Source organism: Mytilus trossulus, chromosome 1 (assembly GCF_036588685.1).
Source record: "Mytilus trossulus isolate FHL-02 chromosome 1, PNRI_Mtr1.1.1.hap1, whole genome shotgun sequence".
NCBI classification, from domain to species: Eukaryota; Metazoa; Mollusca; class Bivalvia; order Mytilida; family Mytilidae; genus Mytilus; species Mytilus trossulus.
The window spans coordinates 35,548,605-35,561,931 of NC_086373.1; positions in this window are offsets into that span (position 1 = coordinate 35,548,605).

The window sequence follows — 13,327 nt, forward strand, 5'->3', positions numbered from 1 at the left end:
CGATGACTAAATTATATCATTAACTATTTTATCCATATCTTATCCTATTGTTTGTATATCTCAAAACGAGTAAGTTATGAAAACAATATCTATAATTACCCTAGCTATAATTGTACATCTGCAGGAAGATAGCTGGCTATTTCTTTGATAATAAAAACTGCGGCAATGTCATTATAATTGTGTGGATATATTTACAGATTTTTATATCAAAGTATTACAAAAGATGTAAGTCCATCAGAACTTAAATTGTTTTATAAGGTTTTTACCAATATTTCTAACCATACAACGAAGTGTCAGCAAGTATGGCACATCTTATGTTTCAGTACCTAGAAGACAACAATTTGTCATTGAAAACTAATAAAGACACCACTGCAGAATGTAAATCGATAGTCTGCACACCTCTGGGAACTATAAAAAAGAAAACTTCGCCTTTGATTTTGAGAAATTCTTTTAACAATTTAAAAAAATGGCGATTGTTATTTCAAGGGATTATCATTCACGCAGCCGATGATTATCAGATATGTTCGATCTGACAGGTGACACTACGTCGAAATATGTGATGGAAAATCTTTAGCCGAATCAATGACAGCCATTATGATTTCTTGGATGCAAGAATACAATTTCATAAATGATTACAGATAATTTCATCATGGTAATCTTTGTAATACGATAAGACAATAAAAGTGATTATCAGATAGGTAGTTATTATATATGTTATATCGTATCCGTTTCTCAAAACACTAATTGGAGTTTTAATGTGAATACGTCTAAATCATTTGCAAGATGAACTGATCCAGTAATCTATAAAAATACAAATAATTAGTCTCCAGGTTTTATTACGGTCAAATTACTACACGACAGGTGTATTGTTTATTTCACAGGGTCTGGTAATGATTCAGACTTGAGAAATATAGTTATGTTTGTAGCATAAATATGCCATTTCTAAAATTTCAATTCAAAACAAAATGATTGTGGTAACTCTGACTTGAGGTTGTCCGTTTGAACTTTAAAAAATGTGTACATACAGTCGCATCCATACATGTATGGGATGACAAATAAAATATTTATGTTATATGCGAAGTACTTCATGATCTCATGTCTATGCTATTTTCATTGTTTAATAGTCTAAAGTTTATTTTTCTCAAGTTGATAGACTTCCACCTTCTCTAGAATCTACCTTGGAGCTCTGTTTTTCTGTTGATAATTTTGTCAGGTATAATAACCCTCACAAAACTGTTTTGTCTAGTGAGTGGTATCTATCTGGCTATGCTGTGGTTTCAAACACATTAATTTCAAAAAATGGGTGAGATGAGGGGGCTAAAAGGGCATAAAAACGCCAAAAGAAAGAAAAATTACGATTTTTTGGTCACTGTTTCTTTAAATTTAATAGCGAGGACCTACGTTACCCGGAGAAATTTATGGCGATTAAGACAGCAAAAACAGTTCTCATGACATTGAAATTAAAAAAAAAGGCATACATCACGTTGGTACAGACACTTAAAAAGTAAAGAACACCTGCAAAATGAATAATAATTACAATATATTTCAATATTAATAGGAAGTTTACCCCCCTCACCTCACCCACTTGCAAAAATTAGTGGTTTTGAAGTTCATCCAAACACACTTCAAATCCCAAGGAATATTTTAACATTATAAGTGGCTTTTCAAAGCAGAATATGAAAAATAAGAAAATAGGGGGGGGGGGGCAAACACAGGCATTATCGTACCTTGTCCTTTTTAAAAATTACCATATAATTGATATTCTTGTCAACATAGAAGAGCTGACTACTTGCTTGTCATACCCTCGAATTCAAATGTTCTCAACGTAGCAAATATTTTCTATAAACTTGTATATATCATTGTGTAAATCCAGTACTTTCTTTATTAGTGCAATAACTCTTTTATGATATTATATCAATTATTCCAATAACATTGATGATGTTTCGTCCAATTCCTGAAGCTCCGATGTCTGCAATAAGGACTCTATGTCCATTTTTGTCATTTTCTTTATATCTCTTTCTTTCGGGCAAATATCGTTTTTATTTAGAGTTCTCTAGTGCATACCGTACTCAAGGAGGAAGTACATAATGCAGATAAGTTTTGATCAAGAACTTATTGAAAATATTTTATCTACTTGTTATGTTTTATGTACAGGAATAAAAACTACAAAAATCAGTATTAACCGCATTTCACTTTAGAGAAAACAAAGCACACGAACAATTTGACAATATTATAAATGTGGACACCTTTTTTTATATACTTTGAAGTTAAGTATGTCAACCCACATTTGTATTCCTATCACATCTTCCTGTATCTATTTATTACCATTGGCGTAAATTTATACATCTGTCAATGGCATCACGAGCTGAATATGACCAGTTGAAAAAATCTTGCAAATATTCGACCGAAACAGCAATTGTAGTCATCGAAGTTAACTTTTAATTAACAAAAAATTAAACAATATGGTAAGCAAAACGTCAATGAAAGGTGAAGATATAAATTGACATATATCTATGTTCACTGGATTCGCCAAACAAATCTCCTTCTTTGTCAGATATATATCTTATTTTTTTTTAATTACTAAAACGCTTACCCATTATTATCATCTTGATTTTAAAATATAAGATTCAATTTCGATAGGGACTATATCACCAGCAAATAAAGATATTTTGTGTATTAGCCTTTTGATATTCCATAAAAAAAGGCAACAGATGTATACCGCTGTTCAAAACTCATAAATCCATGGACAAAAACCATTTCGGGGAAACAAACCAAAACCGAGGGAAACGCATTTAATATAAGAGAACAACGACATAACACTAAAATGTAACACACACAGAAACGGACCGAGCATCAGACAAAATCCCACGAGAATAACAAATATAACATCAAAACCAAGACAAGTACCGTGACACGTCTTATCACAATGTGAATTTACACTCAAAAATAAGAGAAAACAAACGACACAACGTCAAAATATAATACACACAGAAACGAACTATAATATAACAATGGCCATATTCCTGACTTGGTACAGGGCATTTTTAAAGGAAAAAATGGTGGGTTGAACCTGGTTTTGTGGCATGCCAAACCTCGCACTTTTTTGGCCATGTGAAATATAACATCAAAATGACAACACAACACCACAGGACTACAATACAAATAAATTGGAGAACACAATTGATAAAGAATCACACGAACAACAGCCAACAAAAGGCAATAATTTGAAAATTGTAATACGCCAGAAGTGCATTTTGTCCACACAAGACCTACCATAAATCTTAAGATATGATCAATCTATATTCGTGTGCAGTATTTTTGAGTTTATATTAATTGACTACACAAAATATTTTATTCCAAAATAATGAATATAGTAAATAAATAAAAATACAAATTGCATTTTAACCATAGATATTTTCCCACCACTAGTTAATAGTTATCAAAGGTACCATAGTTATAATTTAATTATAAAGACGCAAAGGAATGCAAATGTACACAGACAGACTTTATTGAGACTATTTGTATTGTTGCAGACATCATGTAGATGTCTTTTGGTTGCGGTTTTAGTGTGAATGAGTTAACGAATTTATTTTCATCAACTAATAGATATAGGAAGATGTGGTGTGAGTGCCTTCTTCTGACATCAGACTCGGACTCCTCTTGAACTGAATTTTAATGTGCGTATTTTTATGCGTTTACTTTTCTACATTGATTAGAGGGTTGAGATCTCACAAACATGTTTAACCCCGCCGCATTTTTGCGCCTGTCCCAAGTCAGGAGCCTCGGGCCTTTGTTAGTCTTGTATTATTTTAATTTAGTTTCTTGTGTACAATTTGGAAATTAGTATGGCGTTCATTATCACTGAACTAGTATATATTTGTTTAGGGGCCAGCTGAAGGACGCCTCCGGGTGCGGAAATTTCTCGCTACATTGAAGACCCGTTGGTGACCTTCTGCTGTTGTTTTTTTATTTTGTCGGGTTGTTGTCTCTTTGACACATTTTTTGGTTTGTTTCTTTTTGATTGTTTTTTGTTTTTCTCATTTGAGACTAGCCCAACCGATATTTTTTCCATAAAGAAAAGATATATTGTAGCTTATAAAACAAGTTTTCAAAATGCAGCTTTTTTCCTGTTTCGGCAGTTTTGCACGAAATGTAATAAGATCTAATCCAAATATATTAGACGATAATAAAATACAAATACAAATACTGATGCCTTTTGGGTGTCTGGGGGATATTATTTGTCAGATTAATGATACCTTTTGATTTTCTAATTCAGGGGAGGTAAATGGCCTTATCACATTTATCCTTTGTCAGAGGTTAGAATGTGAAATGATAATTTTTATTTTCCACCGTGATCTATGAAAATGTAGTTAATGGCCTTTGATCTTTTTGTAAAAAGACATTTCTAATGACTACCTTTATATAGTAAACCTGAACATTGATGTAAATGGTAATCCATTTATGTGTACAAAATCTTATTTACATATTCGTTTTTCAGATGCGTGCACAGCTTTATATATCAGTTGCCTCGTATGGTTGACAGTCATGACAGATATGGTTTCAAGTTATATCACGAATGTTACATAACTGAATTAATAAAATTGATAATGCATATCAACCTTTATGTTATGGACGAAATAGTACAAATTAAATTTTTCATGAAAATTTTCCAATAAAACAGATAAACCCTCATTATATTCCTTTCTTCAGTTGACAGCAATATTGAAACGATACGTCGAGTATTGCTTCCCAGAAGACTAGGATGGATCATTGTAAAATTGATCGCTTTCAAATCAACGCTTAATTCAGGCTAAAGTAAGCTACTTACAAGTTTTAGTGGAATTTTAGCGATCCCTTTGGATTTGTTCGCGAGTATTGTTGCATTATACTGTAGTTCACATAGGAAAGTCCTCTCGTTAGGATTAGTTTAATATTTTTCACAAAACATTAAACCAACAAGACACATAATGTTTTTCCAACATTGTTTCTCCTTGCTGATAATTTTACACATATTTATGTCAAATGTTTTATTGTTTTAGGATTAAGTAGAATTCGGAGACAAAGAATAAGATGATATTTTATTTTCAATTTGTTTTTTGCTGACCCGGTTTAAAAACTTTTGTAAGTTAGCATGACCTATTTTTGTTATACAAGTTAAAGCAAATTAATTGCAAAAATAATCAAAACGGAAAGATGTATATAGAAAGGATAATGAATTAAGGTAAACCATGATTAAATTGTTATAGCATTCCAATTAAAGACGTTTAAAAGATGAAACTATTTAACGAACTAGTGAGTTTACGATCAGGCTTAGTAACAGTTTGAAATATTGGTATCAACGGAGATATTAAATATATCATTTCCTCAAAAAGAAATTGTATTTTAATGTTTCTAGTCCTTTCTATATTAAATTTATGTTTGATTCTATGTCAATTCAAGCTACCGGTAGTTAGATGTAATGAAGACGTTATAATTCAGCAAGGCAACTTCACCACAGAGATCTTGAGTCATCAAAGTATTGGCATTCAAATGGGTACTTGAAGTGCGCACCTGTTATTGCAGTTATATTCTAATAAATTGATATATCTAACAACAATTTTAGAAGATACATAAATGTTGTAGCAGCTGTCAATAATGCTATAGTTCTCAATCGTTGTCGCACTTCGTTTTCGATTTTATTATTCCTGTGTCTTGACTACCAATATTTTTACTTGCGTCGTCATACTGTCTTTATTTATGAAAATATTGTACGGTTCGCATCTACAGAAATACCAGCTAGATATGAATATGACGAAACTCGGGTGTGACGTGCAACATTATCAGTCAGCCTGGTATCTTTATAATGAGTTCATTTGAAAAAAAGTATTGGTTTTGTTGTATTAATTCAAAGTTTGAGCCTAAAGATTAAATTTACAAGAAGTAATTAAAAAGTATATCAGGTTGAAGTCATAAAACTTTGCTCAGTGCTCGGAGCACAAAAAACATGCTCGAAACATGAAATTCAGCATTTTGGTTGGTTGATTCTTGAGTCTGAGTATAAAAATCATGCTCAAAAGTTTTATGACCTTATGGCCTGATAGTCAGACTTGAGTTTCTGAACCCCTTTGAAGGATTTTAATTTATAGATTGTTTTGTATGTTGTAAATTCTTATTCGGATGTAATAAAAAGTATTCTCTCTTTTTGAAAATAATCCATACATGTAACTTATCTTAATTTTGTTTCTAATATTTACTATATGTTTATATTTTTAATTCCTTAAAAACTGTCCCTTTATAAAGGAAACACTTGTAGGCCACCCCGCTATCCCTGTTTCCTACGAATGCGTCTGATACTAAGTAGTATATAAAATGAATAATGTACAAGCAGGTAAAATGTTAAATACGACAATGTCTGAAAATAATGTACAAGCAGGTAAAATGTTAAATACGACAATGTCTGAATTAAGAAGTATTGCATCATAAAAGGGAACTCATGTATGACATAACTGCCAAGACAGCACTATATAAGACAAAACCGAAGATTTATGATTTACATAAAATAATAAATGTTTACGTAAATCCCATTTTCCCAGAATCAAAGACCTCTGATAGAGAGTACATTTAAGTCAAAAGCTTTTACTGGTCATATGTTTACTAACATGTAGATCATATTTCCCGTAAAATATCACGAGCTTATACCATATGATTACTTTTAAGGCTTCGAAACATCGTGAAACCATGCACTGAAATGGCTAATCATACAAGTACAAAATACAAAATTATGTAACATTATTCGACAAACGGTCTCAAATCTAACCGGACTTGACAGAGAATTCATACATCACGCATAGCCGCAGTAGACGTCCCAACTCTTGGAACGGGTTTCATTGTTGGTAGGAAAAGACCAAGGGATGACCATATTTTTATACCCCCAGTCAACCATAAGAACCAAAACAATCAAACTATTTACTCGTCCATGTCCAGCATCGTACATAGAATTTATTTTATATATCCATGCAGGTAATTGGTCATATGATTAAGTAACGATTTACCACTGTTATTATTAGTAAATGGAACTTTTTTAAACTCTAAGTAAGTATGAATTATATCAACTGTTCTTATGTTTTATTCCATTCAGTTATATTATTGTCAAAAATGCGCATTTAGAGCAGTAAATTAAGGCAACAGTATTATACCGCTGTTCGAAAGTCATAAATCGGTTTAGGGAAATCAAATCCGGGTAACATACTAAAACCGAGGAAGAAACACATCAACTATTAGAGGAAAATAACGAAACAAAAGAAGCACTGAAATGAACAAAAAACAAACGACAATGCAACACACACATAAATAGTTATCAAAGGTAACAGGTTTATAATTTAGTACGCCAGACGCGCGTTTCGTCTACATAAGACTCATCAGTGACGCTCATATCAAAATATTTATAAAGCCAAAAAAGTACAAAGTTGAAGAGCATTGAGGATCATCGAACTATAAGATAACAACAGCCATTTTCCTGACTTGGTACAGGACATTTTAAGACCAAATGGTGGGTTGAACCTAGTTTTGGGCTAGCTAAACCTCGCACTTTTATGGCAATGTTAAATATAAAACACTAAAATTACACCCTTAAATGGCAGGAATACAGTAACAATGAATGGAGGAACATTCAGGACAGAGAAATACACCAATAAACAATACAATAATAGTTTTCGACATGTTATCACAGGATATAAACGAACACATAAAACAGCATAGGACAGCACACCAGAACCACGAACTATCTTTCACACGACTGGATCAACGCCACTAAGGTGTCGTCACAGGTAAATTTTTAAACATTTTGATACATTTCAAGATCAGCTTTGTAACTTTGTAAATTGATGTATTTTATATCAATATCAAGAATGTCAATATAGAATTGTGTTAGTTATTAGATAATAAATTATATAGCTATGTCGTCATTTTCTCTGAATAAAACTGTTTAACAAAGAAATCGTGTGCATATAGCTGCTTTAACTAAACTCTTAGAAATGAACTGGGTGATTAATTATCTTTTATTTTATACACGAATAAAAAATTGGAATTAAAATAGAATAACAATTGCAACTATAAACTATTAGACATTTAACAACAGTAAGATTGGTATTGCCCATGTTTGTTTTTTGTTTTTAATTTAAACGCATTTCAAATGCAAAAGTAGCAAAAGGGACTGGACACAAGTTATAACGAACATTAGTGACGTCCTCTCCCTGTATAAATGTAAACACAAAATACATTAGATAACGACGAAAAACATAATAGAAATGCATGTAATACAAACTACAAAACAAATCGCTTATGTTAACGGAACACATCTATCTTGATAATTATTCTGTACTCCATCACGAGTTGGTCAATCATTATGGAATATAAGATGACCACGGATATGTTCCAACTATCGAAACGTAAAACACAATCCCGTACTCTTTTCCTCTATTGAAGCATCACTAAATTATACTTCTCATAAAGCTTTTACTAATTTGAACAACACGATACGTGTCACATGTGGATTTGGATCTACGTATCCTTTTGTTGTACCTGAGATCACCCTAGTTTTTATAAAAGAGGTTCATATTGTCCTTTCTAAAGTTTTAATAATGTTTCCCTTTGTGGTTTTTAACTTTTGAATGTCTGTTCATAACAAAGTATGTCTATCCTTGTCCTGGGAACCTGTTTCTATTTCAAAATTTCTCATGAGTTCAAGTTTCCGGATGGTTATTCATTCAGTTATGTCTTATGATTAGACATGTCAATTACAAATCTACTATTGCATGATGCCTACCTACTTGATAATTATGATTATTATTTACTGATGGTGATATTCTGCTTTTCTGCAGTCATAAGTATTATCTTGACTGCTCATCTTACCTCATATCTGAATCTCTGTCTCTCTCTGTAGGTGTTTTGGTGTATTCAAATGGTTCCAACCTTCACCAGATGTACCGAACCTGTACCATTGAATCCACCGGTTGGCGGGTCAGTAGAGGTCGCTAACAATCTACTCATCAACAATTTGCTTCCACCTCAGATCATCTAGGCGTTACCATAACCAGCAAATGGACGTTCTGCTGCTTCTCCTAGCTGTTTAACTGCTGTCTGTCTTGCCTTTCTGATTCTGACTATTTCCATTGCCTGTAGCATCTTCCATACTGATTGTGCAGGTGAACCTCTGCAGCCTACTAATACTGGAAATTTTCAATCCCTCTCTCTACATGACGATGTTGTCATCAGCTGTGTGCACTCTTCCTTCTTCCGCTGGTATGCCTCTTCACATCTCACTTCCCAATGAACTGTCAGTCCTATTGCTACCATCCTCTTTGGTGCCTGTGACCAAATTACAATGTATGGGTTGTCAGTATGTATTCAGGAAACACAAGCTTATTGTCAATGTCATCCCTCATGTTCCATTCAATCCCCTTGTCCAATATGAAGTGATCTTGTGTTTTGTATTTTATGGTCTATTTCGGGTGTTTTTTTGTCATTGCAATGTCAGTTTGTAATTTTACAAGATTATCAAAAACATAAATTGAAATGTTCATAAAAATTAAGTGATATATATGTGATGAAAAAATATATCATTATGCATTTTTATACAACCGTGATGTACTGACTTCTTATTGTTTTGAATTTTCCTGTGATATTCTTCTTGGAACCAAGGATTTGTATACTATACAAATCCTTGATATTACAGTCTAGGAAAAAACCTCTTATGTGATGCATTTGATAATAAACACGAATCAATAAGGGCTAATCTCAAAATGGCTAGAAGTTTCATGAAAATTTGCTTGGATAACTACGGATACTAACGATGCGAATCGAAAGATACTCAAGGTACATTAAAACTATTGAGATGTAAATAAACTGACAGCAGCATGGCTACAAAAAAAAACCAGAACAACATGCACATATAACATAGGAAACTACAGACTGAGCACTACGAAAACAATCTAAATATGGCGGTGATTTCATGTGCTCTGGAAGGGTAAACAGATTTTGTTCCATATGTGGCACATGCCATGTTGTTTATGTGAATACTTTTATATACCCGGTTTAAGTCTAATTCGGTAGGTCATATTCGAGCATAATGGGACGTGATTGCATTTACAACAATTAAAACATGCCGTATCCGTCGTCATCTGTGAAACAGATATTCTATAACAGTGAACCAGCTCGTTATGGTAAAATTAAAGAATAGATGATTTCAAATTTAATGCTTGGAACTCTTGCTTTGAAAGCTTCCTTGTGAGCAGCAATCCTCAATCAATGATATCATGATAAGGAATACAAGCCATGTGAGATATATACTCCATATGAAAGCGCTGCTGGGAAATTGCTGCATATAAATGGAAAGTTCACTGGGAAGCTGAAATCATCTCTTTTATCGTATAGTTTTGTTTTCAACTTACCCTTATTGTCAGTTTATAAATATAAGTCAAGATCTGAAGTAAACTTAACTTAGTCTGGTGTATCCTTTATCTCAAGTTCGATGGGATATATGCGTTCAAGTCACGTAATTTTGAAGTATTTAATGAGAGAACACCATCTATATAGCGGAAACTTAAGTTGAAGGGCACTTAATTATTGTCTCCCTTACTAATTAGTTCCTGTATGTAGTATGCCTCAAATGAATGAAGGAACAAATCGACAAGAAGAGGTGCACAGTTGCTTCCAATTGGAATGGCGAATGATTGTTGAAAAACACGTCCTCCTAACGTAACAGATATGTTCATCTAGAAATTAGGCATCTTATTAATGTTAGTTTCAGAGAATTTACTGGTTGAATCAGAGTGATATTTTTCTTTACCAACTTTTTTTTATTTCTATTTAAGACAAGATATACTAACTTTCATTAAAAAGTGATGTACAGTATAAGTAGATTTTTTAAACAAATTTACGAAAATAAAAAAAAATGGAGATTGAATGTCAGAGTTTAAACAGCACATAGATGAATACGACTGACTCAGACTGCAAACAACCGGTATTTCAAGAGTTTGAGTTATGTTTATTTATTTTTAGCTGAGATTTATTGAACTCACTGAAGGGAGTGAACATGCAAAATTGTAAACTGCTACTGGTGCTCTTACCGAAATAGATCTCCGATGACGTGATTGGGTAATATCAATGAAATATATATATAGCCATTCAACAAAACAAGTATACAAATCTCTGTTTATAATAGATGTGACTCTAAACAATGTATTCTGTAAAACCAATTGTCTACGTGCTAAAAAAAAAATGAAGCAGTATTTAATAAATATCATAAATTTTCGCTTGAATGGGAATCATATATTATTATTTTTTTGTGAATTACGCAAGATAAATATGCCAGGACCGCATGCACCATTATAATATCCGCATAATTCATAAAAAAAAAAAGAAAGGAAAACACCGCTGCACGATTTTATGCTGTTTTCTATCCTCATTTGATTTACACAGCAAAGAAACAGCAATATGATTTTAAAGAAATAGTCATTGCATATGTGAGAGTTGGTCTTTTTTAATACTATACTGACTGGAAATTATCAGTGACAATTTTTAGTGTCAGTGAATACAAGATTTCATTATTATAGTTCCGAGCCTTTACAAAGCAATAACGAGGAGCAGGATGATTTAATTATGTCAAATTCTAACAAGAAAAAAGCTGAAAATGACATACGACAGAATGAAACTGAATATTCTATTGTGTTCAAACGTTAATGCTGGAAAAAACATTTGAAGAAACAGATGTCAATCCGAAAATAAAACCTTCTCCTTTTCACCCCCAGAATAGTCGTCCTCTTAATAATATAGATGTGTTTCACAACCAACCCTATACAATTTATGCAAATAGCCATTTCTCAAATTGATGCCGCCGGTATTGCAGTGTCATTCAGTCAAGTAAAAATGAATAATCATTGTCCAAGATGATATCAGTCCTTATCTACTATATCGTAAATAATGGTATAATACATTTTGAATAGAAAACCTGATAATACAATGTATATGTTGCTGTAATTGGGTTGTCCAGTTAGTGTCATTAACTTACATTTGATTTAGTGTTGATGATTTTATTTTAATTCGGAGAATAAACTCATTCAAAAAATTAAAAAACTACAAAAATGAATATTAACTGCAAAAAAAGTACTTAAAAATTATCGAAATTCATTTTTGACTGTCATTCATTGAACTCACTGAATCAGGGGACTTCGTATCATTGACATATAACCAAATATTTAGTTTTTTAATGGTAACCAAAGTCATTCGTGTCCAAAATCATGAAGTTTTTACAGAACATGCACATTTCGTTATAACTGTTGACCATCTCTTACGTGTCAGTCCAGGAGGGTATAAGCCGCGCAGTATTCAGTACTGAACAGTTAAACATGATTTATAACAACATCTGCAAACAACTGTGTCTCGTTTGGGCGAAAGACATTTTAGCGAAAACATTTATACTACTAGGAAACATTTCAGCGCAGACATTAGAGCCCATTTTAGCGCAGGATTAATCCGTTCGCCGATATTTTCTATAGCCCTTGTTAGCGCAGGATTAATCCGTTCGCCGATATTTTCTATAGCCCATTTCAGCGAAAACTAAGCTGGTTTGATAATATTTACCTCACTAAAAAACATAACTATGAACAGTTCTGTGTGTAATTCATAGCGAACAAATAATCGTCAAGAGTTGTTCCATGTTCATTATAATGAGAAATTTAATAGTTGTCACCAGCAATTTACGTTTTCCGTGATGCACTAACCATCGAATTGCAAACAACAACATAGATAAGAATACGAAATATAGACGAATTTTCACCACAATGTAAACAAGATAAAGAGAAAGAACTGCAATTTTATAAACAATACTGTACAAGGGGTATACCCAGAGCTCATTACGTACGTTCTCTAGGATAAAAATTCAAGCCTAGAACTTGTCACTTTAAATATTTTACTTAATCTATTAAACTTTTAGTGCTTATTTTAATGAACACAACATTTTTTATAGTGAGCTTTCTTGATTCTATTTAAAAAAATGCATTATTCATTGTACAATGGGTTAACAATAATGCGCATAAATGGACATTGATAATTCAATTTTCGCTAAAATGTGCTATTTCTTGCATGAAACTTTTACATTATATGTATTAAGTCTGTGTTACATAGCTTTCGACTGTTTCAGTTCTAATGCATCCTTGACCGTTTTATAATATTCAGCTCAGAGTGTATAGTCACGGTTCCTGGAGTTAATCCTGGAAAAGCGCTTCAGAGGCATGAAATTTGTAAAATGTAGTTTTCATTTCTTACACCTTTAAATATATTCGTGTTTAAT